Source organism: Camelus ferus, chromosome 1, assembly GCF_009834535.1.
Source record: "Camelus ferus isolate YT-003-E chromosome 1, BCGSAC_Cfer_1.0, whole genome shotgun sequence".
Lineage (NCBI taxonomy): Eukaryota > Metazoa > Chordata > Mammalia > Artiodactyla > Camelidae > Camelus > Camelus ferus.
The window spans coordinates 52,149,668-52,177,390 of record NC_045696.1 but is presented as its reverse complement, the minus strand read 5'-3'; the positions used below and the strand labels follow the sequence as shown (position 1 = coordinate 52,177,390).

Here is a 27,723-nt window from a genome sequence, read left to right as displayed (position 1 = left end):
TCTCAGAGATGACCACTTTCTTGAGATTAATGCATGTGCTTTAAGACCATATTTTTACTATATATGCATATGTGTAATATATAGATACAGTGTCTTTGTGTATGCCCATGAACATTTAGCATAGTTTTGTGTATTTAAAAAATTTACATGAATCATATCTCATCATAATGCCATGGTTTCCAATCTAGATACCAAGTGCTCCTGGAGTGCCACAGTGAACTCGTAGGTGTGCTATAGGATATTTTAAATTTTCAAGAGAAATATGGCAATATCCATCATCTGTCAGAAGCCAGGTCAGCCACTAGCTTGAGATAGTACACAGTTTCAACATTGATTTCAGTCCATCCTTTTTTTAAATTGCATTATAATTTACATATAATATTATATTGGTTTTAGTTTCAAATGTACAGTATAGTGTTTGTTTTAACCTTTGTATGAAATGGTCACTATGATAAGTCTAGTAACCATCTGTCACCTACAAAGTTATTACAATATTGTTGACTATAGTCCCTATTATTTTGCATTGTATCCTGATGACTTATTTTATGACTAGAATCTTTTTTTTATTGAAGTACAGTCAACTACAATGCGTCAATTTCTGGTGGACAGCACAATGTCCCTAGGACTAGAATCTTAATCCCCTTTACCAGTTTCATCCATTCTCCACCCCTCTCCACTGTAGCAACCACCATTTTGTTCTCTTTCTCTTTGAGTCTCCTTTGTTTGTTTTATTTTTTAGATTCCACATATAAGCACAATCATATGGTATTTGTCTTTCTTGGTCTGACTAATTTCACTCAGCATAATACCCTCTAGATTCATCCTGTAGATTCATTCATGTTGTTGGAAATGGCAATATTTCATTATTTTTTATAGCTGAATAATATTCTATTGTATGTTTATCTGGTTATCTGTCAGTGGACACTTAGCTTGTTTCCACACCTTGACTATTGTAAATAATGCTGCAATGAACATAGGGGTACATATATCTTTTTGAATTATTATATTTGCTTTGAATAGACACCCTGAAGTAGAATTGCTGGATCTTATGGTAGTTCTGTTCTTAATTTGGGGATGAATATCCATACCATTTTCCCTAGTGGCTACATCACTTTAAATTCCCATCAACAATGTACCAGAGTTCCCTTTTTATTCTACAACCTCATTAACACTGGCTGTTTGTTGTCTTTTTGATAATAGCCATTCTGACAGTTGTGAGGTGATATCTCATTGTGGTTTTGATTTGCATTTACCTGAAAATTAGTGATATTGAACATCTTTTTATGTGTCTATTGGCCTTCTACATTTCTCCTTTGGAAAACTGTTCAAGTCCTCTGCCCATTTTTTAATTGGATTGCTTGGTTGGTTTGTTTTGGTAATATATTGTATGAGTTCTTTGTATATTTTAGGTATTAACCCCTTATTGGATATATTATTTGCAACTATCTTCTCCCATTCAGTAGGTTGTCTTTTCATTTTGTTAATGGTTTCCTTCGTTATGCAAAAGTTCTTAAGTTTGATGTAATCTTATTTCTTTATTTTTGTTTTTGCTTCCCTTGCCTGATGAAACAAATCCAAAAAATATTGCTGAGATCAATGTCAAAGAGCATACTATCTATGTTTTCTTCTAGGAGTTTTCTGGTTTCAGGTCTTACATTTAAGTTTAATACATTTTGAGCTTATATTTGTAGCTGGTGTAAAAGGTTGATCCAGTTTCATTTTTTAAATATACCTATGCAGTTTCCCAAACACCACTTATAAAAGGGACTGCCTTTTTCCAATTCTATATTCTTGCCTCCTTAGTCATAGACTAATTGACCATATAAGCGTGGGTTTATTTCTGGCTTCTTTATTGTGTTCCATTGAGCTATCTGTTCCAGTGCCATACTATTTTGATCACTATGGTTTTGTAGTATAATTTGAAATTAGAGAACTTGATAACTCCATTTTTTTTCTTCTTTGTCAAGATTACTTTGGCTATTCTGGGTCTTATGTGACTCCGTATAAATATTAGGATTACTTGTTCTAGTTGTGCAAAAAAATGCTATTAGTATTTATTGAGATTGCATTAGATCTGTGGATTGCTTTGGAAAATATGGACATTTTAATAATATTAATTCTTTTAATACATGAGCATGATATATCCTTCCACTTTTTTGTGTCCTCACCAATTTCTTTCATCAGTGTCTTATAGATTTCACACTTCAGACCTTTGACCTTCTCAGTTAAATGTATTCCTAGGTATTTTATTCTTTCTGACGCAATTACAAATGGGATTGTTTTCTTAATTTCTCCTTCTGATAATTTATTATTAATATATAGAAATACAGCAGATCTTATATTTATTCTTCAAGACCAGCATTACCCTGGTACCAAAACCAGACACTATAAAAAAAGAAAGTTACAGGCCAATATCCCTAATGAACATAAATGCAAAAATCCTGAACAAAATAATATCAAACCAGATTCAGCATACATTAAAAGGATCATACATCATGATCAAGTGGCATTAATCCCAAGGTCACAAAGATTATTCAGTATCCACAAATCAACCAATGTATACATTACATTAACACACTGAAGAATAAAAATCATATGATCATCTCAATAAATGCAGTAAAAGGATGTGATGATATCAATCATCCATTTGTAATTAAAATTCTCAACAGTGTGGGTACAGAGGGAACATATCTCAAAATAAAGACTGTGTATGACAAACCCACAGCTAAAGTCACGCTCAATGGAGAAAAGCTGAAAGATTTTTCTCTAAGATCAAGAACAAGACAAGGATGCCCATTCTTGCCACTTTTAGTCAACATAGTATTGGAAATCCTAGTCATAGCAATCATATAAGATAGATAAATAAAAGGCATCTAAATGGAAAAGAAGTAAAACTATCAGTATATGCAGATCACATATTATATATAGAAAATCCTAAAGACTCCACCGAAAAACTATTAGAACTAATAAATGAATTCAGTAAAATTGTAGTTTACAAAATTAACATTCAGTACATTCTTCTTGATGGTGCCATGTTTTGAGAAGCTGGGTTTTTGGCAGTTGCTGTCATAGAAAGCAGGTGTGAAATTCAAAATAGTACAAGAAATAAGAATGACAGTATCCAATATGATTTCAAGTTTTGAGAAGTTGTGCAGTGCCCCATAAGCACACACATCCCAATAATAAGTAATTTAAGAATGGTTATATAAGAATGGAATTAAGATAATATTTACTTTTTAGTTTATGTTTATTATTTTTTATATGACCACTATGTTACTGGGGCATAAATACTTGTAGCCCTATACTACTCAGTACATGGATTTGTTCGGTAATATTTTAGGCTAAGTTTGCTGATAAAACATTGCTAAGACACTCAGGGCTCTGTGTAAAAAATAATTATGAAACACTGAGGGCTCCTGTCAAGTGAAAAATTATGTGTCATTCTGCAACATATTTTGGTCTCACCTGATATTATGTTCATTCATAGTTATCTACATTGGTACACATGGACCCAACGCATTTTAGTTGCTATATAAAGTACTGTGTATCATTCCATTGTGTGCTGAGCCACACTGATGCACATTTAAGAGTTTCTTCTCTTCCTTTCCCCTTCAGTACACTCACCTTCACTCATTTCTTTATGTCCTTCCTTTTTTTTTTCTTCCTCTGTCCTCTCTTTCCTTTGTTCTTTCTTTTCTTTTTTTTTTCTATTATAGCCAGTATCGCAGTAAACATCTTTGTTAATATCTCTCTGTGTACATGTGAGAGGATTTCTGTATTTTAATTGCTGAGTTTAGGGAAAAAACATTTTTAACTTTACAAGGTAATGGAAAATTACTCTTCAACATTTCTGAGTTCCCCTTTTTCCATACCCTCTCCAACTCTAGGTTTTGACAGACTTAAATTTTTGATAAAAAGACAAGAGTAAAAGTGCAATTATTAACTACTTTATTTTTTAAGTAAATTTGAGCACTTCATATTCTTATTGGCCAATCAGGTTTTATTTTCTCTGATTTTTAAAAAAATTTGTATTCTCAGCACTTTTTAAAATTATATGGTTATTTTTTATTCATTTGTTGTAGCTTATTATATATTCTCAGTAGAAATGGTTCACTGGTTATGTATGTTGCAAATATTTCCCCTTAGTCCATCGCATGTCTTTTTTCCATATTTATAGTATTTGGGTTTTATTTTGTATTGATTTTTTAATTTTTTGCTTGTATTGATAAAATGATGGTTTTACTAATTTAATCTCCAAATACTGTATGTATCACTTAATATATTTTCTGATGTTGAACAATTCTTACATTCCTGGGATAAATTCTCTATAATTATTATGTATTTATATGCATACATACACATAAGCATGTACATATTGCTTTATTTGGTTTGCTTATATATTATTTAGAATTTTTGCATCTAAGTTCTTAAGTGAGATCAGCGTATACTTTTCCTTTTTTGTGCTCTATACTTTTAGTATCAATTCACATCAATTATTAATCATAGCATTATTCAATTTTTCTATTTCTTATTGTATTGGTTTCAGTATGTTATGCTTTTCTAGGAAATCGCGCATTTCATTTGATTTTGTGAGTTGATTGTCATTTAGTTGTTTAGTATATGCTTTTTGTTATTTTAATATTTCTTATATCTTTAGAGATACACACTTTTCATTCCTAAAGTTTCTAATTAATGCCTTTTTATTGCTTAATATTTTATAATTAATAATACTTTGATCAGTACAGGTTTATTATTAGGTTGAATTTTGGAAATTTCATATGGTTTGACCTAATATTTTATTTGTCTTTTTAAAGAACTGGTTTTGGCTATATTGTGTAATTTTTCTATGTCATTAATTTTTGTTTTAATCTTTATTATTTATTTCCTTCTTTATTTGGCCTTATTCTGCTGCTATTATTTTTTAACTTGCTGAGTTAGATCCTTAACTAATTAATTTTATAAAATTTTAGTATCATATATATGCATTAAAGGCCATAAATTTTCCACTAAGTATCACTTTAGCTGCATCCCACAGGTTTTGATATGTAGTATCTTCACTGTTGTTAGTTTTAAATATTTAATATTTCCATTATGAGTTTTTTCCTTGACTCATGAATTATTTATAACTGTGTTCTTTAGTTTAAATATATAGATGTTTTTAACCTGTCTTTTTGTCTTTATTTCTGATTTTCCTGCATTGTGATCAGACAACATGGTTTGCATGTTTGCATGATAAAAATTCTTTGGTGTTTGTTGAGTCTTCTTTTATGGACGAAAAATTGTTGAACTTTATAAATACTACACAATAGCTTGAAATAATATGTAGTCCTTGAGGGGAAAATTTTTTGCACATAAGTTAGTATTCAAAATTGTTAATTATATTGTTTAAATTTTCTGTATCTTTACTAGTTTTTGTTTTCTCATCTCGAAGTATTTTTTGCCTTATGGTTTAGTCCTTCAGTTTGTTCAGTGTTCTGGAATTTTAAATTCTTAGAAAACCATTCTGTCAATATTCTATTTAAATATCTGCTTCTCCATATCTGAGTCTCTTTCTTTATCCTGCTTTTTCCTTGTGGCATTTATTAGTACTGTATATTGTATTTATATTTATGTCTCCCTTTCTAGAACATAAACTTGCTGAAGACAGGAACTATGTTTTTTTCCACTACTATGTCTTCTTGGTCTAAAATAGCACCTACCTAAAAGAGGCATTTAATACATAGTGGTTGAATGAATAAACAAAAGAATAGCAGTTTCTGGTATTATGGTGAGCTCATTATCAGTTGAAGCAGATTGTTTTCTATGAGAGTTCTGATTGTCCCTCCAAAGTGATTTAGCATTTCCTTCTATCCTATGACTCAAGATCTGTGCCCATAAGAGTCTAGGAAATCCTGATCGGTTTCGTATTAATTTTTAAACTTGGATTTTTTTTGTCCCTAAGATACAGTATAAGTGTTGATTCCTAAAGTGACTATGAAACATATCTGGGTTTCATATTTGTTTTATGTGATTTTTTTTTTTGCCACCCAGACCCTTAAGAAGAATTTAATTTTTTACTCCTTGTCCATGCCAGTCTATAGATCTTTTTCTACTCCTAATCCTATGGATGGTTCATCCATTAATAAACATGTCTCAGTTGCAGCTCCATCCCTCTCATTCGCTTTAGGTCTTGCCTGTTGTCCACAAAACCTAGTGTTAGAATTTGGTGTTAATACTCTGTATATCTACCTGAATACCTGGGTATATGTGAGTATGGTGTCGTAGGGTCCAACCAACAAGGCTTCAGCCCCACACTAGGCTGTAGCTCTGAGTTGCCTCTTTTTTCTGACACTCAGAGATTTCCATTTTTATCTTTCATTTTAGCTTGGCTCAGTTGTTAATTATCAAAATTATCCAAAATATCTATATATTTGAAGTGAAAGACTGATACAATCATATCAGTGATATCTGTCATACTTCCTGAAATTATTAGCATTTCATAATAGCCTATCTTTACTATTATGTCCAGTGGGATCTTTCCATGAATCTTTATTAAGGTTGTTTATAGCATGGTAATCCTCTTACAGAAGATGCACATTAATAGTATAATAATATATCTACCAGTTGATTTAGATCATGTTGCCCTAATTCTTCAGTGGCTGACATACTTCTCTGCTGTCATATCAATGATTATATGTGATTTTTTTCAAAGAAAATATCCTTTAAGTTACAGTTAACATCATGCAGTGAGTATCTTTTTGTATGTGTGTGTGCATGTGTGTGTATAGTGAGAGGGAGAAAAAGGGCGAAAAAGAGATTAAAAAATTGAGATTGAAAAAGAGCCTATTATGAACAAAAAGATAGTTTAGGAGAGGGAGAGCATGGAGAGTGAGTGAGATTGCATTGATAAGACAGCTTATACCTAAACAAGACAAATCTTTGGAAAGGTTGGTTTAATTATTTTCAGTGAGGCAGATGAACTGCAGCAGAGGCAGATAAATTTTTCTAATTCCAGTCTGCCCTCCCCTTTAACTCCTTAGACCTGACTTCTTTTCACATGTAGCTAAACTTGTGTTTTTGCTGATACCTGAGTAATGTTGGGAGGTTTGCACTTACATTCAATTTTTGGCACTTTGTGATTTGTGCAGTACTCATGTGTATGGGGGAAAATTGGTCTCTCTGAGTACAGAGTAAGTGACTGTCATCTTGATTGTATGTGAAAGCTCCTATTCTATCATGTGATATTAACAGGAACCCAGTATCAGCAGAACTGTGTTCTTTTGGAAATGCTTTTCCTCAACATTCTCCATACATAGCAAGAGCATAGGTAATAAAGCTATTCAAGTCTCACAAGTGAGATGTGAACACTTCACCCTCTTTTGCAAATATTGCAATATTTTGTGATTCTCCTTCACATCAGAAAAGAAAAAGAATCTTTCCGATTATTTCTTTAATGAATCAGTTTCTTTATGGAGCTTTTGAAAATGTTATTTTTCAGATAGATTCAACAATCTTACCCCTATTGTGTAATTTAGTGGTAAGCTTTCTGCCTTCATCTTACCTGGGAAGGTCAAGCATTTTATGACCTCAAAAAGCCTGATCCTTGTTTTGTACAATTACCTAAATGTTTCCATTATTTAGAATAGATATTTCAACCATCTCAAGGTTTACTTTTACTAAGATTCTCAAGTGTTTTCATTTATTGAGTACTGAATCCAGTTGAAGCAGCTTTTATAATATTGTCTAAAATCTTACATTTTCTTATGTTATTTTAAAATCTGTGGTTGTATGACATGCTGATGTAACTTAATGGTAAACTTTACATTTAGACATTACAGCTTATAGCATTTTTGTAAAAACCTAGTTGAAGCTTAAAAAGTACTTTGACACCATAGTTACTAGAGATTTATGTGTACAGAACAGATGAAGTACAATTGAATATCAGAAAGGTAGAGTACAGTTTATTGATTATCACAAATAGAAGGGTTGATACCTTAATGGAAGCTGATTTGCAGTAGAATTTTTTATAGCAATTGTAGTATAGTATAGAGGATAGAAAATGATATTGTTACTAATTAATAAATAATGCATCTCATGACGATGTGAATCAGTGTACTATCATTTAGAATCTTTACCAACCAAGTTTTATTTAATAGTGTAGCTAATTTTAAGAAGCAGAAAAGAGTTAAAAATACCTTTTGAAACGTTATCAGCCAGAATCAGTAAAGGAGTATTTAGTAATTTGGATATATGAAGGTATATTCTAATTAGGAAATTTAGAAGGCCTAAAAGATTTTGAGGAAGAAACAATTCTAATAATAAATGTAATGATAATGTAGCCTGAAATAGGCTGACAACATTTTCAATAAAATACTGGAAGAGAAATAAGTAAACATCTTGAAGACAAAGGAATCATAAGCAATGAACAAGATGAGTTTATTACAAACAAATCATGTCTGACAAAATTAATAGTTGTTTAAAATAGAATTGCAGAATTAGCATGGAAAAAGGGAAAGCATTTCTTAACTTCAACTATTTATTGTAGTTTTTAAAAAATAATTTAAAAGTCAGGATACAGATAACCTAGTGTATTGAATATTTATGTAAATACAATGAATCTACTTAAGGCCAAAATGTAATACCAAGAATATCCCCAAATTGGGATTAGGTGGCAGTGGTAAGAGTGACCTCAGGGGTTTGGGCCTCCCATAATCTTCATTGATCCTTCCAAATACTCATACAATTAATGGAGAAACAACATACATAGCATATAAAGACAGCTTCTAATACAAGACTTCCAGTGCTCCTTCTAATCGTATTTTGTTGCTATGTTTGCCCTATATAGAAATTCTATAGGCTTTATTGATGGATTTAGATCAAGGGTCAACTAATCTTACCATTTTGTTTTGTTTTGCTTATTGAGGTATAGTTGGTATATAACATTATACTAGTTTCAGGTGTACAACATAATGGTTTGATCTATGTACACACTGCAAAATGATTACCACAGTAAGTTAACACCCATCACCACACATAGCTACAATTTTTCTTCTTGTGATGAGTACTTTTAAGATCTATTCTCCTAGCAACTTTCAAGTATACAATGCAGTATGATTAACTATATTGTCACTATGATATACATTGTATCCCCAGGACTCACTAATTTTATGACTGGAAGTTTGTACCTTTCGACCACTTTCACCTGTTTTGCCCACCCCCTTGCCCCGCCTCTGGCAACCACCCATCTGTTCTCTGTATCTCTGAGTACATTTTTTTTTTAGATACCATTAGATTTCACTAGCTATAAGTGAGGTCATATGTTATTTGTCTCTATCTGACTTGTTTCACTTAGCATAATGCTCTCAAGGTCAGTTCATGTTGTCACAAATGGCAGGACTACCTTCTTTTTATGGCTAAATAAGATTCCATTGTATATATAAACCATTTTTTTCCCATTCATCCATGGATACGTGCTCAGATTGTTTCCATATCTTGGCTATTGTAAATAACGCTACAAACAACATGGGGGTGCAGATACCTTTTCAAGTTAGTGTTTTCATTTCCATGGATAAATAGCCAGACCATAGGGTCAAGCAAGGAGAATAGGTGGCTTGTGCTTGGAAGACCTGAACTCCTTGATGACTTTCAGGGAAGAGTTTTTAAGGCAACATGTAGGGTGATAGCAGCAGGTTGTATGACTTTCTTCTGATTGTTTGCTGGTGAGGTAACAGGGCGGTGTTCCAGGAATCTCAATCATCAGCTTTCTAGTTCCGACCAGTCTTGTGTCTCAGCATCAAGTCACCATCTTCACCTGGGGGGGCCTTAGTTCTTGCTGGTCTTGGAGAGTCTCCCAGAAAGGCAAGAGGCAACTGCAGCTCACCTTGGGGGCATAGACACCAGGGGCAGCCATTCCTAGGAGCTCCCTCTACTGTGGGGACACTGGTGCTGGTAAGCACCACTGAGAATGTCATTGTGATTTTGATTTACATTTCCCTGATGATCACACTCTATTCTTATAAAAAGTTTTATTTAATTGCCAGCATGCTTGTTTGTTTATGTATTTATTGCCTACTTTCATACTAAATGGCAGAGTTGAGCAGTTGAGATGAAAAGTGTGTGACCCTCAAAGCCTAAAATATTTATCATTTGGCCTTTTGCAGAAAGTTTGCTGATCTCTGGCTTATATGAATTGTTTTTAACCTTTAGAAGCATTAGAATTGTTGTCAAGTCTGGGCATAGGACGAGTATTTGTAATTGTATGAAGGAGGGAGTGAATTTGTACATGTTAACAACACTTATGTTTAGTCTTACCCTGAATCTTCTATGTTTCATGGGAAATGACCCATTTGTTTCAGTAGTAAAGGTCCAAAATGAGATACATGACGTCACTGTCTTTCACTCAGTTCCATTTAACTGCTGTTGACGTCATAAAAGTTGATGATGATATATCAATAGGTTTAGTGGGAAAGGTGAAGGGAACTGTGGCTGAGAAAAAGAATGTGGTTTGTCTTAAGTATCAAAGACATTTTAGATCTCATTCTGTGATGATCTATTTTGTTTAGAATCCTTTCAAAATAAGTGTCATCAAATTTATCTTGGACTTTTCTCCCAAATGTACTTATGTTGAGGACAGAGCATTCTTCAGCCTGGGATTCAACTAAAAATAATCACCTTGTGCATGGTAGGTGCCTGATAAATATTTATGGCTTGAATATTAACTTCATAATTACTTTTTTGTATTTGTTTATTTATTCCTCAGCTGTTTGAGTGCTTACTACATGCCAGGCATAATGCCAGGAGCAAGTGATTTGGCAGTGCATAATGTGCAGCTACACTGATAGGGTCCCTAATGTGAGGAGAGGGACAATGAGTGAGTTTATAAATAATGATTGCAGAGAGTGATATCTGTGAAGAAAAGAAAATTGGATGGTTGAATAAAGAGTGACTTGGGTCAGAAAAGGTGGATAGTGAGATAAAGAGTAATGAGGTGCCATTTGAGCCAGGACTGAATGATGAGAAAGGGAAGCCACCATGAAATGATCTGGGAGAAGAGCCTCTAAAAGGACAAGTTTAAGAACCCCAAAAAGCTGTGGCCTGATGAAGGAATAGAAATAAACCAGTGTGTCTGGATCTTAAGAAAAGAGTTTGTGTGTATGTGTATACTGTGTTAATTTAGGACCCACCATATTTTATGTCTGTGGAAGAATGTTAGTAGAAACAGGGTAGCCCTCTCTATGTTTTCTTAGATGTTCAATCAGTATTTTCTAAACAGATATGTAGATGTTTGAACTAAAATGAGAGTAATTGAATTAATTTTATCTGAATCAATTTTAGTTGAATCCAAGAGAAGGTCATGCATAGGTGTGTGGATGGAAATAAAAGAGTACAAAGACAGAGCTGATAAAGAGTTTTGGAGAAGTTGGAGATTTACACTTGATTCTTTGGCTCCAAGACCATGTAAATTTCAGTTATGCGAACACTCCTAGACACATTGTAGGCCCCAATAAAAGTTTGCTGAATCGGTGTATATTGGTTTAAAATCTTATCTGATTGGATTAGAGCGTATAATTTCTGTATTATTTGGAAGAGTGAATACATAATGGAACCAGATTATGGAGGACTTTGAAAACCAAGCACAATAGGATTTGATATTGTAAGTGATTGGGAATCATTATAGGGAATAAGGTAATAACTAGATGATTTCCAAATATTTGTTTTATTGTGGTATGTAAGATTATTTAAAGACAGAAGGAGCTGAGAATGATGTTTTTATTCCACGCATACTTTCTATTTTAACCTGGTTCTCATTCCCAGCCTGGCTTGGTTATATTACAATTACTTCATAGCAGTCCCTGGGTCTAACGAGGAAACGCTGACTCAATTGCCAAGATTCTTTCTTATTATATAATCTTATATCTGTATTTGTGCTGGCCTTGTGCTATGCCTTCTTCCCTGTGTATGATATTTAACCATTTTCCGGGACTCTGAACATTTTGCCTTATTTTGCCCTCTTATATTTGTGTATTGCTAGTACATGCTTAATTGTATTTACATGTAGGGAGTAGTAATTCAATAAAAATTAAATGGAACACATTTATAACTGAAAAATTTTCTTCACAAACTGTAAGGATAGAATTTTTTCTTTTATTCTTTTTCTCTCTCTTTTTGTTATCAGCCTTTGCTCTTCATAGGACTACTCAGAATGTAAAGGTTGGTACACTGAAAGCAAACCTTGAATGCAATTGGTTGCTATCTCTGGGAACACTCAGTCTGTCAGTAAGAAGGGTGTGCCAAGAAAATTTTCATGTTGTGGCAGGTTTGGCCACTGAAGCAACTAGCCTGCCCTCACTAAATATACATTTTACTTAAATATTTCTATTTCATAGAAACTATTTAAGGCTAAAAAAGTAAAAATCATGTAATCTGGTTTGTTTCTCTCCTTAGACAAATTAGGAATAACAGACAATCTTACCTTTGGGTACTGTTATTATGATAATATAGCTCATTTATCTTGTTGTCTTGGTTGGCCCTTAGAATGGATAATCATTCAATTTTGTATCTCCTCAGAACTATTTCTAAAAAGAAAATGAAGGGTCAGCTTTTATTGTAGGTTTTAGCATTTACTGAGATAATGGTGTTATTTTTCTTCTGGGTATTTGACTCTGAAAGATTTGTAATGTTACATAACTGCCACAAAGGTGGTGCTAGTTTTAACAGCAATTTATGAACAACTCCCCAAATGGACACATCTGAGTGAAACAGTATGAATGTTTCTTGCATGGTAGTAAAGAGGTGGACTTCTGTTAAATATGAAACCACACAAGAAAACCCATCAGCTCATGACAGATTGAAACCAGAAATGTATGGTGTGTAGGAGTACAGACTCTGCAGGCAGATTGGGTTTAAATCCAGGTTTTGCCATTCATTAGAGAGGTGATCTTTGGCAAATCACTTAATCTTTTTGTGCCTGTTTATACATCAATAAAATAAGGATAATGACATCTGATATTTGGGTAGCTACCTTGTAGAGTTATTATTTATTTTCTGTAAGTAAATATTCATAAAAGTACTCTGAACAAAATCTGAATACAGGAATGCTTATGTACTTGCAATTATCTGATAATCTTTAGAAGTAAAGGTAAAAGTTAAGTAGCTTTCTCTCTGACCCTGCCTTCTCTAAGAGTTACAAAAGTATAAGAAAGTTGTTGTTGTCACTTCTAGAATGTGAAATTATTTGAAAACAGCATTATTTTGTTTAAAGCTTAAAGCACTTGGTAGTGCAGTTGTCCTAAAAGGAGACATTATTTAACCTTTAAACAAGATTAAATTAAGCAGAATTATTTTTACACTCCTCTTTTAGAAAAACAGAGGCAAATCATAAGAAAATAGATCATTATTAGGGATGTCTTCAAAAAGCAGCTTAAACATCCTTGTTACGTTCTGGGATCACTGTGTAATCAGTCCACATATGTCACATATTTCAAATTCTGTAAAATTAGAAGACTAATGGTCTTTATGTGTGTTCTTGGACTTCCGGAAATTTTATACAAAATTCTGTGGACGTGTACACTTTTCTAGAGAAAGAAATTCTTGGTTTTTTTATCATCTTCTCAGAGGGGCTTATGATCCCCCAAAAGAGTAAGAGCCATCCTCTGAGGCAATATAAATTTTTTATCTTTAATGAAGATAAAACTATAATACCCTATTTACTGAGGCAGAAAAATCTACTAGTAGATCTTAGGTTTTTAGTTAAAAGAATCAAAGTGAAAATTTTATTCTCCCTGATGAACCCTTAGCTAGCCGGAAAATTTAATTAACCAGCATGCCAAGTAATCAATGTTCACTTGTGTCAAGCAGCAATCATTCTTCAGTATATTAGCTGAGCTGGTATTATGTCCAGAGAAAATGGTGATTTTTGTCTACTGTTCATTCTTTATTTTTGCCCTTCTAGTTTCAGAATTATTAACATTTGCTATAGTTTCATATTGTATGTTTCTTATGATATGCTTAGGAGTAAAAGCATTATATAAACTGCTTGCTCCAAAACTATTATTACATCAACCTCATTAATATAATTTAGTACAGAATATTTATACTCATTCTTTCCAAATGTATTGTGGAATAGTGTCTCTGAAAAGAGGACAAGGGGAAGTTGGAAGGAAGGGAATTGTACTGGTCTCTGAAAAATGTGTTGCATTTCTTATGCACTTATGCAAATGTTTAAATTCACATTTACTTCGGTGTTTTTCATTGCTTTTATTAAAATGGCTTAATAGAATATTTTAAAATAATTGTTTTGTAGATCCTTAGCAAGGGTATACATTCCAATCTCAAAAACTTTAAAGTTTTTAATTGAAAGAGATTAGGTAAATAATTCAGAAATGCATTCTGTTTACCTGTTAATAATTAAGCAGGTTAGACTGTGTACTTTTTATAGTCATGGAGTTTTAGTTTATTTATTTGTTGATGTGTTGGTTTTTAAGAATTTATTTAAGGCATTCTACTATTGGGAAATAAAAATAAACAGAGTAAAGCTGCACATAATAAAGGGAAGGGCTTAGGTTACTTTTAAAGAGACAAATGAGGAAAAAGAAATAAATTGATTGGATTTAACAGTTAAAAGAGGTATTTAGTACGTAATTTTTCTGAACTTTTCCCCTCTATTTGGAAGGGAAACTGAGACACCTGACAGCAAGGATAATTGAGTCAAGTATATAGTCTTTTGTTGTTGCCCTAGAGCTCTGGCTCAATAGACTTTGATTTGATTTTAGATGTGGTTTAACCAGGTCACCTTTATGGATTCTTGGAGAAGCCTACCAAAGAACTTACCAGATTTCTCTGGTGTTTTAAAAACTCTAGAACCCCAAGCCAGAATGAATGTCTCCACCTTAAGAAGCACCATTATGAATGGACTAGAACTAAATTAATCTTTTCTAGTCTTAGACAGAATATCTTGTCCTCTTGACCATGTATGTACAGGGTCTTTCATTCTGATGTTCTTTAAGGATTATAAATTGGTTTTCATTTGGCATTTTTGATGAAATACCACCAAAGCATGTATTTAAATTTCTATTGGATGATAAAAACTTATTTTCTATAATTATTGGTAGAGAATAGCCTCTAACAGTTTCTATTCATTTTGTCTTAACATGTCATTTACTTACTTTGAATTTTTACTTTTTGAAATTATACTCCTCCTACCTCCGAAGCTGATGCTCTGTTTGTTCTCATGGAAAATTTTGGTTCTCTCTGTATGGTCCTATCACTGAAATTGATACATGCTTTATTTGTTTTCTCTTATAATAGTATGCTCATTGTATAAATAACCCCCATCTTCTTAAATTTTCTGCATTCCAGTCTGTGCTTTTCTTTGAAAATTAGATCAAAGATGTGAACAATTAAAATTTGTCTTCTAGGAATCTAATAGATACCATTATAGGTGATTGCTGTTTTTTATTTTTTTTTACAAATCTTATCATTCTCTCATTTTACTTTTTTCATTTTGCTTTGTTGTTCTCTTTCTTCCCTCCCTCACTCCATCTTCTTTCCTTCCTACTTCTTTTATAAAAATCTATGCAGTTAATGGAGGGGGCCTTCACCAAAAATAGGGATAGATAGACATTTTCAAATGGATCTCTTAACATTCAGGAAATCTAATAATATGTTGTCTAATTTTTTCTGCAACATAGACTATGTATCTTGTTTTAGTGCTTTTTATGTTTATGAAAAGTAATTTGTATTTATTGTAGAAAATTTGGAAGGAAATTGTAAGAAAATTCCTGCCATAATCTTAATTTTTGAGATAAGTACTAGGAGTAATTTAGTATATAGGTGCTTACATACTTTTTCTAATGCACATATGTTTTTTTCTACATATGCACATACACACAGAGCTACATTTATACATGCATATGACTAAACATTTGCATAGTCTATATATATTACATAAACACAAATTATTAAAATTTGCTATCTTAATACTTTACCATTTTACAACCTGCTTTTTAAGCTTAATGGTGTATTGTAAATTTTTACTTGCCATATTTAATGGAAGCTTATCATTATATCACATATAATTAATTAAACCATTTCACTATAATGGAATATTTAGGTTACTTTAATTTGCATTTCTTTCATTGCAATTACACATTAATATTGTTTGTGTATATCTTCAGTTTCTTCTATTGTGAATTGCCTATTTATTTGGAAAAAAAAGAGATACTTGTTTTATTTATTTATAAATGAAGACTGTTAACCCTGTGTATATTCCCTATGAGTATCATATACATTAAAAATATTTATCTTTGTTTTAGGCCTCTTAATTTTGTCCAGGATATTTTTGGACTTAAAAAATTTTTAATTTAAAGTAGTCAAATTCATAAATCTTTGCGCTTATTTTATATACTATTGCTTATGTCCTCCAAAAGGCCTTCTTATCTTGGTTTCTTATAGCTCTTTGATTATTTTACTTATTATATTCAGATATATCAACCTGATTTTTATGTGGGGGCGTGGCAAAAAGTAGAGAGCACTTTTTTTTTTTTTTTGTCATTCAATTAGTCAGCTATCTCAACATTGTGGAAATCTACCTATAATATTTATCCCATACTGGAGTCCCTATGATCTGTTCTCAGATCTGTCTCTTCCAATGACAATTATCACATTGTCACTTATATTTCAGTCTTTGGTAAAAACTAACCTTGTTCTCTACTCTGCTGCAGGGTCAAAACCTAACACTTGTTATTTTTTGGTTGTAATCTCCTATTTTATTATTAAAAATTTTTTGAACTAGCTTTAAATCATCAGAACTACTAAAAATAATTTTTATTCAATTCAGTTCAACAAACATTTATTGAATATTCACTATATACCAGACCCTGTGCTTCTATCAGGAACACATAAATGAATCAGATATCTGTGTAGTAGAGTCTTTGCACTAAAAAAGTGATGGAGGCAGAGCATGTAAATGGTCAAGACAGTGGCCTACTATCAATGCCTTCATTTTTTTCTGATTTTTTTCTTATTCTTTTTTTAAATCTATGATTTATTTGGTCTAGCCATTTTATACATTTTTCCTTTCTCTTTCTTTTAAATCCATAAATGATTACTAAGTGACATTGATTTAACAGAATTAGATTTACTCAGGCATATGAAATATGGTAACTTTTTCAAATTTGTATTGTCTTTTATTTTTTCTGATAAATGAACTGAGAATTGTGTCTTCCTATTCTCGATTCTATAAATGTTTGTTGAATTCTTGCTAGGCACTATTTAAGGAGCTGTAGGGGAAGAAAATGGGTGTCTTTGACAAATTTATAATCTGGTAGGGGAATTCACCACTTATAAAAGTAATAACAGCAAAATAAAATAATAGTTATTGAGAGCACTGGTTTGCTGTGTGTAAGCCATTGTCCTAAGAGAGGTAGTATGTATCTCTTTTAATCCTTATAACAGCCCATATAGCCCCCAGATTTTTTTTTTTTGACTCTTTGCCTTACTTCACTTAGAAATTTTCTTATTATTGTCCACTTTCTCTGGGAAGCTTTCCCAGCTAGACCTATCTAAAATATCAGCCCATGTAACTCTTAGTCCTATTACCTTGTTTTGTTTGTACTCATAGTATTAATTATAGGACATTATAAGTTTAACAGTTTATTTTCTTATTGTTTGTTTCCCCTGCTAGAATGAATACTGAAAGACTATGAAAAACGTGTTATAGAAGTTTGCAATTGCAAAAGGTCAAAGTTTAATTTGATATATACCATTTAACTTCTTTAAGCTGAAATTGTTTCATCTGTAAATAGATGTATACTTAGTGCCTGTTTCATAGGTGGGTCAGGCTGTTGATTCTTTCATTCAGTAAATATTCATTGATCTCCTACTATGTGGCAGATACTATTCATGGAAATGGGGGATACAGCGAAAGGACAATGCCTAACCTAACAGCACTTCCATTCTAGTAGAGAAGACAGATAATAAATAAATAAAACTTACTTTTATATCATGTAATGACCAAATTAATTTTCTCCAAAGTGTCCTTCCTCACCTCATGCTTACAACCTGAACATGTTTTTTTCTTTTCCATTCCTACTTATCCTCTATTTATCCATGATTATTGGTTATTATCTCACTCTTCCTAGCAGATATAATTTTTGGTACCTCTTCTGAAGTTTGGTGTTGCAGAATAAGCATGGTACTTGATTATAGCAGAACTACCACCTTTCTTTTCTGTTAAATCCCATTTATCTGTTAGTGCAGAATAAACTCAGGATTGATGGTATGGTTTGTTGTTTGATTCTTTATTTTCTCTTTGTTTCTGCACTTTAAAGATCCAATTAATTAAAACCCTTAGCCCTTCTTAATTTTAACAGAACTTTTACTCTAGATGTACTGGTTTACAGAATTGGCTTATATTTATGTATGCATTTTTCTTAGTAAAACTGCTTTTGAGACTTTGAATGGCTGAATCCCTTTGGAGATTATTAGTAAATATGACATCAAGGGCCTCAGTGAGATTTCATAGTAAACTTACAGAAATCACTTTCCAAAAGTATACAATGTCGAACTTATTTTTACTAGGAGAGTTGTTTCTAATTAAATCTTTTTATATTCAAACTCACCAAATTGACTTTTAAAGCACCACAGCATCCTGCCTGCTTTACTGCTCCTTGTCCTAGCTTTGATTCTATATTATCAAATGCATTTGGGTAGAAAATAATTTAGAGGTGTCTTACCCATTTGTTTGACATCTTTACCTCCAAATATGAGTAGGACCCTCCTCTTAGCCTTGCTTGCTAAGATAGAAAACATAAGGCCATGTTCTAATATCAGTGCATTAGGTACTGAAGACCAGTTCAAGCTCTGTTGAACATGCTGCCCTCTTTCACTCATTTACTTTTTATTCTCTTTGGATTATCTTTTTTTGTGAAAATTTCTCCAACCTCACTCATATTTTGAGGATATGATCTATATCTTATCTTATATACTTACTAACTCAGCAGTACTTATCAGTGTATTATACATAGTAGATCTTTGTAAAATCTCTGATAATTAAGAATAAACAAATAAATGAGATAAAGATTATTTGAGATTAGTTTTTTAAATGTTAAAAACATAATGTAAAAATCTTTGTGTAAATAAAGAAAGCTTCTAATAATACTCTAATAAATACTCTTGTTTTTCATCTAAACCCTGTATACACAGTGGTTTAGATTGTAAATTTATGCCATATTTTACTGAATACTTGTTCATAGTACTTTGTTCATAAGCAAATTAATATGTTAGCCTTTATTTTTCTTTGTAAAAGGATAGATATTAGTTGATATACACAAGCTTATCTCCCTACTTCTCATGACTAGTCATAAAGATATTGTGGAATGTAAATTGTTTTCTTGGCAGATTCCTAATTTTAAGTACTTCTCTTTTTCAGTCACACAAAAAGAAGTGTTAAGAATTGTCCTTTGAGACTCTGAAGGCTAAAGGTAATATCCAATGATATTTTCTTCAATGGATTTTTATCTTCCTGAAAATTTTCATAAAATTAAAGGCCCTGAGGTTATTGCCTCAGGTCTTTTCTTTATTGCCCTTTAACACATTATATATGTTTTTCTATGTCTACCTACAAAATAATCTGAAAGTATAAGTCAAAAAAAGAAGAAGCTTTGTGTCATCTAAGAATACTGGGTGTTGCTATACCCCTTCATCCTTCTATTTAGGAATGTATTATGGCCCCTCCACTGTTTTTTAAATGTTTGCAACTCTTCTGATTTTATACCTTGCCCTTTTTCTAAATAGACATATTGGTTCAAAGCCAGAGCTTTACAACTAACTATGAGGAATAAAAATGCATTTTGGGGGGGACAACAGAACCATGCAGGTGAGATTTAGTGGGTACTCATTGAAGTCCAGAATTTCAGGCAAGAACTTTATAAAGACTTATGTTGCTGCATTGTGTATAGAGAGCTCATAGGGATTGAAGAAGGTTTCTGAGACAAGAGGGGACTGTAATTACTTTGCTTCTTACATGCATGGTTAGATCTTCCATGAGAATAACATGGTAGGGTAATTTATTATAGAAGAGTAAATCACAGATTACATTGGAGGGGGATGGGGTAGTGTGATCCAACCATCATTTTTGTTAATACATACACTTAAGCATGTGTGATAGCTTGTTTTTAATTTCTTTACACCAGTGCACACCTCAAACATTGCTTTTAGCAGTGGGATATGCAAATTGTTCCAAATGCAGCAGCAGTACTTTCACCTGAATGTCAAAACTGTCAGAGAGCTTTAAATCAAATCTTTATAACATTTTTTTTAAAACCAGCCAGCCTCAAGATTGAGAAACCAAACTCACTGCAAAAACTTAATTCCCATACTTTCAAAAGGCTCCTTTATGTCAACAGGGTAATGTCAAAGTTCTAATTCACCTGCTTTCTATTTTTAACCTTTTAAGGATTTTATTTTATTTGGCTTAATTACGGTATTTTCTACAAATTAATGATAAATGCCTTGATTAATAAAACCAAATGTCAGAGAAAATGACAGCTTGATGAAAAATTAATACTCGGCAATATTTTAAGGTACGGAAGTACTAAAGATGTACTCTTAAACCTCATGCTTCATCTTTTTCTGAAGGTAGATAACCAGAATTCTCATCGTACTTAAGACGTTTTCACAGCCACATGTGTTGATGCATTTTAGCAATATAACTTTCAGCTGTTGTTTTGACTGCTCGCTGTTATAGATATACATTACATTCTTAGTTTTTATCTCTGTTTTAACTCGCAATATTATTTATTTGTATTTCACAAAATCAGATAAGCTATATTTTGAGTTGATTATATTGGTGAAGCTATCATACCAAGAATCCAAATAATAATAATGTGTGTGTCTGTGTGTATTTCAAGAGATGCCATGGTATAAAATGTAGTGATTGGTGATCAGATATGTGCTAGAATATTAATTCATTTGGTTATGAATATTTCAGCTGTTATTTTCTAAAATTATTCAGTAAAACAATCTATACACACAGACAGCACAGCCTTTCAAAGGAAAATAGATTTGAATATGGAGATCTGCTTTTTTAAAAATATATTTTTTCCTGAGCTTTCGTTAAAAAACCTGAATACCAATAAAGAGTTTTAACTTGTAAACAGTTGGTTAGATAAAAAACTGAAGAATAAGAAATACGACTACTTTCTTTCTTTCTTTTTACTGGAGATCGTGGAGTTGAAAGATAAAAAATATCCCATGTATTTTTCCATCTTCACATATCAGGATGATTTTTGAATATGAATCCTTAACTATTCCATTAAATGTTATGTGAAAATGGTACTATGGAGGATTATAGTCTGTGTTGGTGTTTTATTTTCATATTTCAAAGATAAAACTGCCAACCAAATGAGGGAAGGGACAATGACCTCTTCCGTGTTGTGCTTCTGTTTGGTTTGGACGTCCAGAGATAAAAAGGCCCACATAATGTACTGACAGTGAAATGGACTCGCTTTGACCATCTGTTCATGTAACTACTTAATGGTCACACCTATCAACAGAAATTTTTGCCAGCTAATGTTAAAATCACTTTTTCCTATAATATAGTGGGAATTTCTGGGTAGGTGCTTCATGCATGTTGCTAAGCATAGTAAGATAAATAGACGAGTGTTGGTCAACACTCTGTAAATACAGTATATGCCAATCCCAAGAGAAAACATTCTTCAATCAGTGGATATTTCTACTACTATTTAAAATTGGAGGTGGATTGTGCTGAATCTTACCCTAACTGGCTATAGGTTTTATTGTTTTTGTGTCTTGCCTGATTCCAGGCATCCAGTCTGTACTGGCAAAGCTGCTTGATGAGGAGAGGCCACCAGCATCGCTGCCTTGACTGCTTACATACCTGCCATGAATAATAGATCTGTCAGCTAGTTAATCACTGCATTGAAACTGTCTCTGTTCCTTCCTAGCTGATCACTGCCCAGAGGAGTTTAATTTCCACTGAAACACTAAGCTTCTATTATGTTTCTATACCTGCATTTATTTGTGTACAAAAGCATTCATTCTCCTTTTATCATATCAGTAAATAAGACATGCCCCACTTCTTTGACAGTTCTTAAATTACATAGTATATACTGTGCTGTTTTCCTTGTTTATTCCGTTCTTCAGCCTCTCATCAATTTACTTCTGCATATGAACCAATTAAATTTTATTCATTAGTTATAAGATTTGGAAATATTGACATCTACTTCACAATCCACAGTTTTATGAGTTTTTAGTTGAGATTATAGTTGTGGGATAAGTACTGTGAGAGAACATCATCCTTTTGCGAAAAATGTCTATGAACAAAGGAGATAGGCTGAGACCCAAAACAGTCTCTCAAAGGCTTTTGCTTAGTGTTACATTGCTTGATACTAGAAATGAGGACAACTGATTCAACCTTACATAGTTAGAATCTTTAGTTTCACGGAGTTATGATATTTTAAACTTGATGCTTGAATTAACACAGACAACAATCAGCTGATGCTCTTTGAAGAATCTAAACCTTGAAGAAAATTAAAGTGTTAGACTGTCTCTCATCCAACAGAAAAAAAAAAACCCTAAAAATAAATGTTTTCTAATGTACTTAAAATACATAAATTTTCAGTTTTAGTACTTATAATTAGACCATATCTTTCCCCTGAATGACTTTTTGGCACTTATGGAAACTGTGTTCTCTCCTTTAAGCCAACAGTATTTAATTTTGCAAGCTCAAGTAATTGAGACCTTACTGGTTTGAAAATATTAATGCAGCTTCGAAAGTTGCTTAACGTACAACTTAAGTACCAGAACAATGATCAGTTCTTTTAAAGAAGATTCATTTACCATATTTCTTTCCTTTGGAAGCTTGGGTTTATATTAATTGAAAAAACTATGGTCATGAAACATACTGATAAATAGACCAATCAAAAGATACCGAGAAAAACCATAAACTTTGTCCAGGATGTGCAGGGCATTTGTGTTTCTTGACTAAATGCTGCATTCATCCCTCCTCCCTATCTACCATTCCCCCAAATATACAGGTCTCTTTTTGTATCCTTTAGTGATGACAAGACGGTTTTTATTCCTCTAATGAAGTGGGAAGCAGATTAACATGCTTTCTTCTTGGAAATTAGATTACTCATTGTAGTACTGCTCAACATATCTTTGTAATACTCCCCAACCCTACCCACAACTAATTAATGACTTTCAGAATTAGGGAAAATCTTAGTTGTATGGTGGCTCTATATTTACCAGTGATCAAGGAAGTGTTACTAATACACTTGTCAGTGTTAAAAAAGAATTAAGTAAATAAAGGGCCAGATGGTCGAGCCCAGGACCTATCAAAAGCCCCGTATGTGTGGGCTGGTCCAGCAGAATTACAGAAGCATCACCAGGCTAAGTGGGGTCAGAGTGAGGCTTTCACCTGTAAGAAAAAGAATGTTTTCCAAATGTGTCTTTTTATGATACAGTGATTTATATATTCAAATCTCATTTATACTAGTAACACGTGAGAACATGTATTTTCCTGTGCGTCGAGTCAACAGTGTTTACATGTTTGAGAAGTTTCTTGCAACAGGACATAATGGCATCAAAGTAAAGCAATTACTGTGTAAGCAATTTTTTTTCTGGTTTAGAGAAGCATTCTGCTCTGTTCTCTCACAAAAATCTATATTTTTCCTATTATGACTTATTTATTTGCTTTTTTACTTATTTACTTTTTCACATTTTATCTCTCTCTTCCAACAGACTCTATAGCTCATGATATAAGAAACTTTGTTATGTAGTGTTTGCTATAGTGCATGGCCAGATGAGGAACTAGTAAATATTCTCTTACTGTTTTGTTATAATAAGAACAGTTATGTAACAGTCATTATGATAAAATTAATTTAAACTGAAGAAATTAAGAAAGTGTATTCCCCCTTTCCTATGATTTAATTGTCTTTACATGTATACATATATAAACATCTTCTTTCCCACTCTAATTTCCATCCTTTTCATTTTTAATCTATTTTAATTTATTTTATCTTGTAACTATGGACTTTTGGAAGCTGCTTTAAATCTTCTTGGTTTCCAGAGTAGATGCATGGGTCAGTGTATTCATGGGTATTCCTTGGTACTTTTTTTTCAGGTTTTTCTTCCCACAGTCACACAAATAATGCTAGAAGAGATTAACTATAGCCTTCCTGCCTTCCTTCTCTCCATCCCTTCTTTCCATTCTACGGCAAATATTTATTGAATGTCTTTTCTGTGCCAGGAACTTTCTAGGGATTAGATATAAATATTGAAAAAAACTATATAACTATAATACAATATATAATATAATATAATATAATATAATATAATATAATATAATATAATATAACTATTGAAAAAAAGAGATACAGTCATTCCACTTATGGAGACTAGTAAGAAAGAAAAGGGACTAACAATAAAATAAAATAAACATATAAGTAAACATTACAACATAGACATATAAATAAATGACTTATTTTTCTGGACTTCTCAATTCTGGCATGCATTAAGAAATTTGGTCTACAATGGACCAAATTATCTTCAATGGCCTACCTTCTTAATCTAGATTTAAAAAATGCAAACAGGCCAAATTATTTCAGATTATGTTTCAAGGGGTGGGTAGCCTTGGGATGAAGATAAGATGAAGCAATGTATGCTTTCAAGGTGAATCATTAAAAAGACAGTTTTATAAATCTGGCTTACTATATATGATCTAGGTGACCTCCTTAAGTATTTTAAAATCTCAGATTGAAAAATCATGGGAATTTCTAGTATTTTTTAAATTACAAAATTATATATATCTTTAAAGATTCTTTAGTACTAGTCCAGAGTTTGAGTTTATCTGTGAATTAGGTAATAGTTAGTGGTGATGAAATAGTAGTGCTGGAAATGTATATTTTTTGCTTCCTCTCTTTGGGCATGTCTGTGGAATATTTTTGTCTTCTGATCAGATTGTTCATTATGCTCCCTTTGGATGTGTGTACTGTTTGGCCTTCCAGCCTTACATGCTCATTCAAAGGCATTCCAAGTCATTATGCTGGACTTCAGCCTTGTTCAGTAAAAAGGCCATTTCCTCCATCAGCTGTCCACTTGGATATACATTCTTTTTACTCTCAAAAAGACTTTATATGCATTCAGAGTATATTAGATGAATTTGTCAAATTACTCACAGATAATCAGTTTTTTAAAGTTATAATTTGAGCTATGACCTCTCAAACTGTGAATTATAAGGTTTGACCCTCTGGTTCACTGTTTGACACGGCAGCCATTAATTACAGTTTTGAAAGGACATTTTATTTCAGTTAGAATTTGTGTTATGAAAACAGTTTAAGTATTTTCCCCTTTAACTTTCAGGAATAAAAGTTGACATGTAAATAAAAAATATATATATATATATATATATATATATATATATATATATATAGTATGTACATTCAAGTATAATAAATAGCTGGCTTGCATATGCATGCTATATTCAAATATATTTATGCATATTTATATATTAAGCCTTTTATACATACCTATAGAGATTTTTATATAACAACCTGAGAGTTAACACAGAGAACATACTTACATAACTCTGGTGTCAGGAAGAGACTGACTTTTAAAATAACGTTTATCAGCGTGAGAGGAACTTTATTACTATTTGAATCCAGGTTTCTCCCTTTTCTTTCATTGAGCAGGGATACAGACGTAGGTGCCTATGAATGCTCAGTGTCTGAAAGTAATTTGAGAGTCCTCAAGGCAGTTCAAAGTAGCATGGTGAAGGAGAATATGAGCTGGTCAAGTACCTTTCGCAAATGTGCGTAGCTAAAAGTACCAAGATAGAAAGTATATGGCAGAAAGGTTTGTTTAGTAAGTGCCGAAAGACATCAGATGTGTGAACACTTTGCTGATATCCTCAGTATTTGAAATGGAGGAATTTAGTGTCTTTTTATTGGATAAAAATAAGATATGCATATATCCAAAAATAGCTCAGTGTACAGTTTTCAATTGCTATTTAATAAAAATCTAATAATAATATTTAGATGATTTCTTCACTTCTAAGACAGTTTCTCTCATTTTGTACTAAACCATGTTCTTTATTGCTAAGTTCACAAAATTAAATCTAAAATATTATGGAGAGATGATTCCTTTAAAAATCGGAATATTTTTCTTAAAGGTATATAACTATCTCTTTGTATTTCAGGTGTTTCAGAAATGGTTAATTTGGTTTTTTAAAAATTCTCTAAGCTAAAGTTAGCATGATGTGTTTCATAAGAGAAGTTAATTATTTAGATGATGACATTGAAAATAAAGAGCTCTTAGGGAAAGTGACTCTTACAGGATTTGTAGTATTGTTCCTAACATTTGTTTTCCTACAATATATATTTCCCTTGTATGTTTGAGTGTACTATATTAAAATTAAAAAAAAAAAACAACTTTATAGAAATCCCAAAAGGAAATCAGTGTACTGTTGTGAAGGGGAGATTGATGTTCTAAAAAGAGGCAAATACTTATCATAGGCCGTGTGTTTTGTTGTTTCTAAAATACTTTTAAAGCAAGATCTAAGCAGTAGAAAGTCTAACTCTGATTAAGCATATAGTTAGGATTGCATTCTTTTCCTTTTAAACCATTAGTTTGTGGTTTTTGAGGAAATGTTTGACTGTTTTTTTTTCCCCCTAAAAGCAAAAGTGAAGTCAGGATATACTAAGTAAAGGTAGAATTTTCAAAAGACAAAAAAGATTCTGAAACTAAAATTTAAGCACATTTTTCTTTTACTAAGTATGTCTCTTTTCTCAGACAGTAAGCTTCTTGGGGGAAGGGAATATGCCTTCTTCATTTTTTGTGTTTAGCTTAGACCAGGTACTCAATAGATGTTTATTGAATTGATTAGCCTCTCAATAGACTTAGAGGAACTATAATAATAAATTCTACTTAAAATATAGCCACAACACAAACATAGCAAAAAGGGCTCCTTTAAAAAAAATATGTGTACTAATTTTCCTCTGGGGCACTGTAACAGGATTCCCTTTAGGTCTGGGTATTTGTTTTGATGCTTATTTTTATAGCTCAGTAAGGAAGCACAAATTTTGTCCTATATGCTACAATAAAATTAAATACAATTTTAAAACAAAAGACATTTTTAGGCTGAAAGAAAGGACCAAATCAAACTAGTGACTTGTCAAAGTAGTTTTATATTTAATACTTGAAATGATAACATTGAAGGATTAATATAAGAAAATCTTAGAAGTGTTTAACACTCTGTAATTTTGTACTAACCACTAGTGATAATTTTACATAGTTTGAAACAGCTTTTTATATGTACAGACTTACCCAGGATCTGAAATTTAGGCAATAATTAGCCTCTTAAATGGATCTGTTTGGAAAGCATTATAAAATAAGAGCTCCCTTCCCAAAGAAAGATGCAGTTTTGTTAAGGCTGCACTCATTTAATGGTGTCTCAACTGAAACAGGTGCCCTCCTTGCTTTGTTCTCCAGGAGCAGCTTTATAGATTTAAGCACTGAGTATACAGTACACAGTGGCACTATTAAAAAATCAGAATGAGGCCACGGGAAAACTCATCTAGGATCCACATACCGAAATGCAGTTAGTAAACAGAGACACTAACTCTCATTAAGCATAATTAAACCTAATATTGACTGTAAACTGTTACTTACTTTAAACTTCTCTGTAGAGAGTGTGGGAAGGGATTAACCTGGCAGATTGGGACA

The 27,723-nt window shown here is 32.3% G+C and overlaps 1 protein-coding gene across 15 annotated transcripts in view; it reads left to right on the top strand.

Moving 5' to 3' along the window:
• Positions 1-27,723, top strand: part of ZBTB20 (zinc finger and BTB domain containing 20) — a 758,837-nt gene that overhangs the window by 138,154 nt on the left and 592,960 nt on the right. For 12 of the 15 annotated variants that reach the window (XR_004319913.1, XM_032479568.1, XM_032479551.1 and 9 more), the window contains one exon: positions 19,409-19,460. The exons of 2 other annotated variants lie outside the window; for them this stretch is intronic. The gene's annotated coding sequence lies outside the window, so the exon portion shown is untranslated. Of the gene's footprint in view, positions 1-10,636; positions 10,661-19,408; positions 19,461-27,723 lie in introns of those variants that run through there. One more of the 15 variants, XM_032479504.1, reaches the window with a different exon arrangement.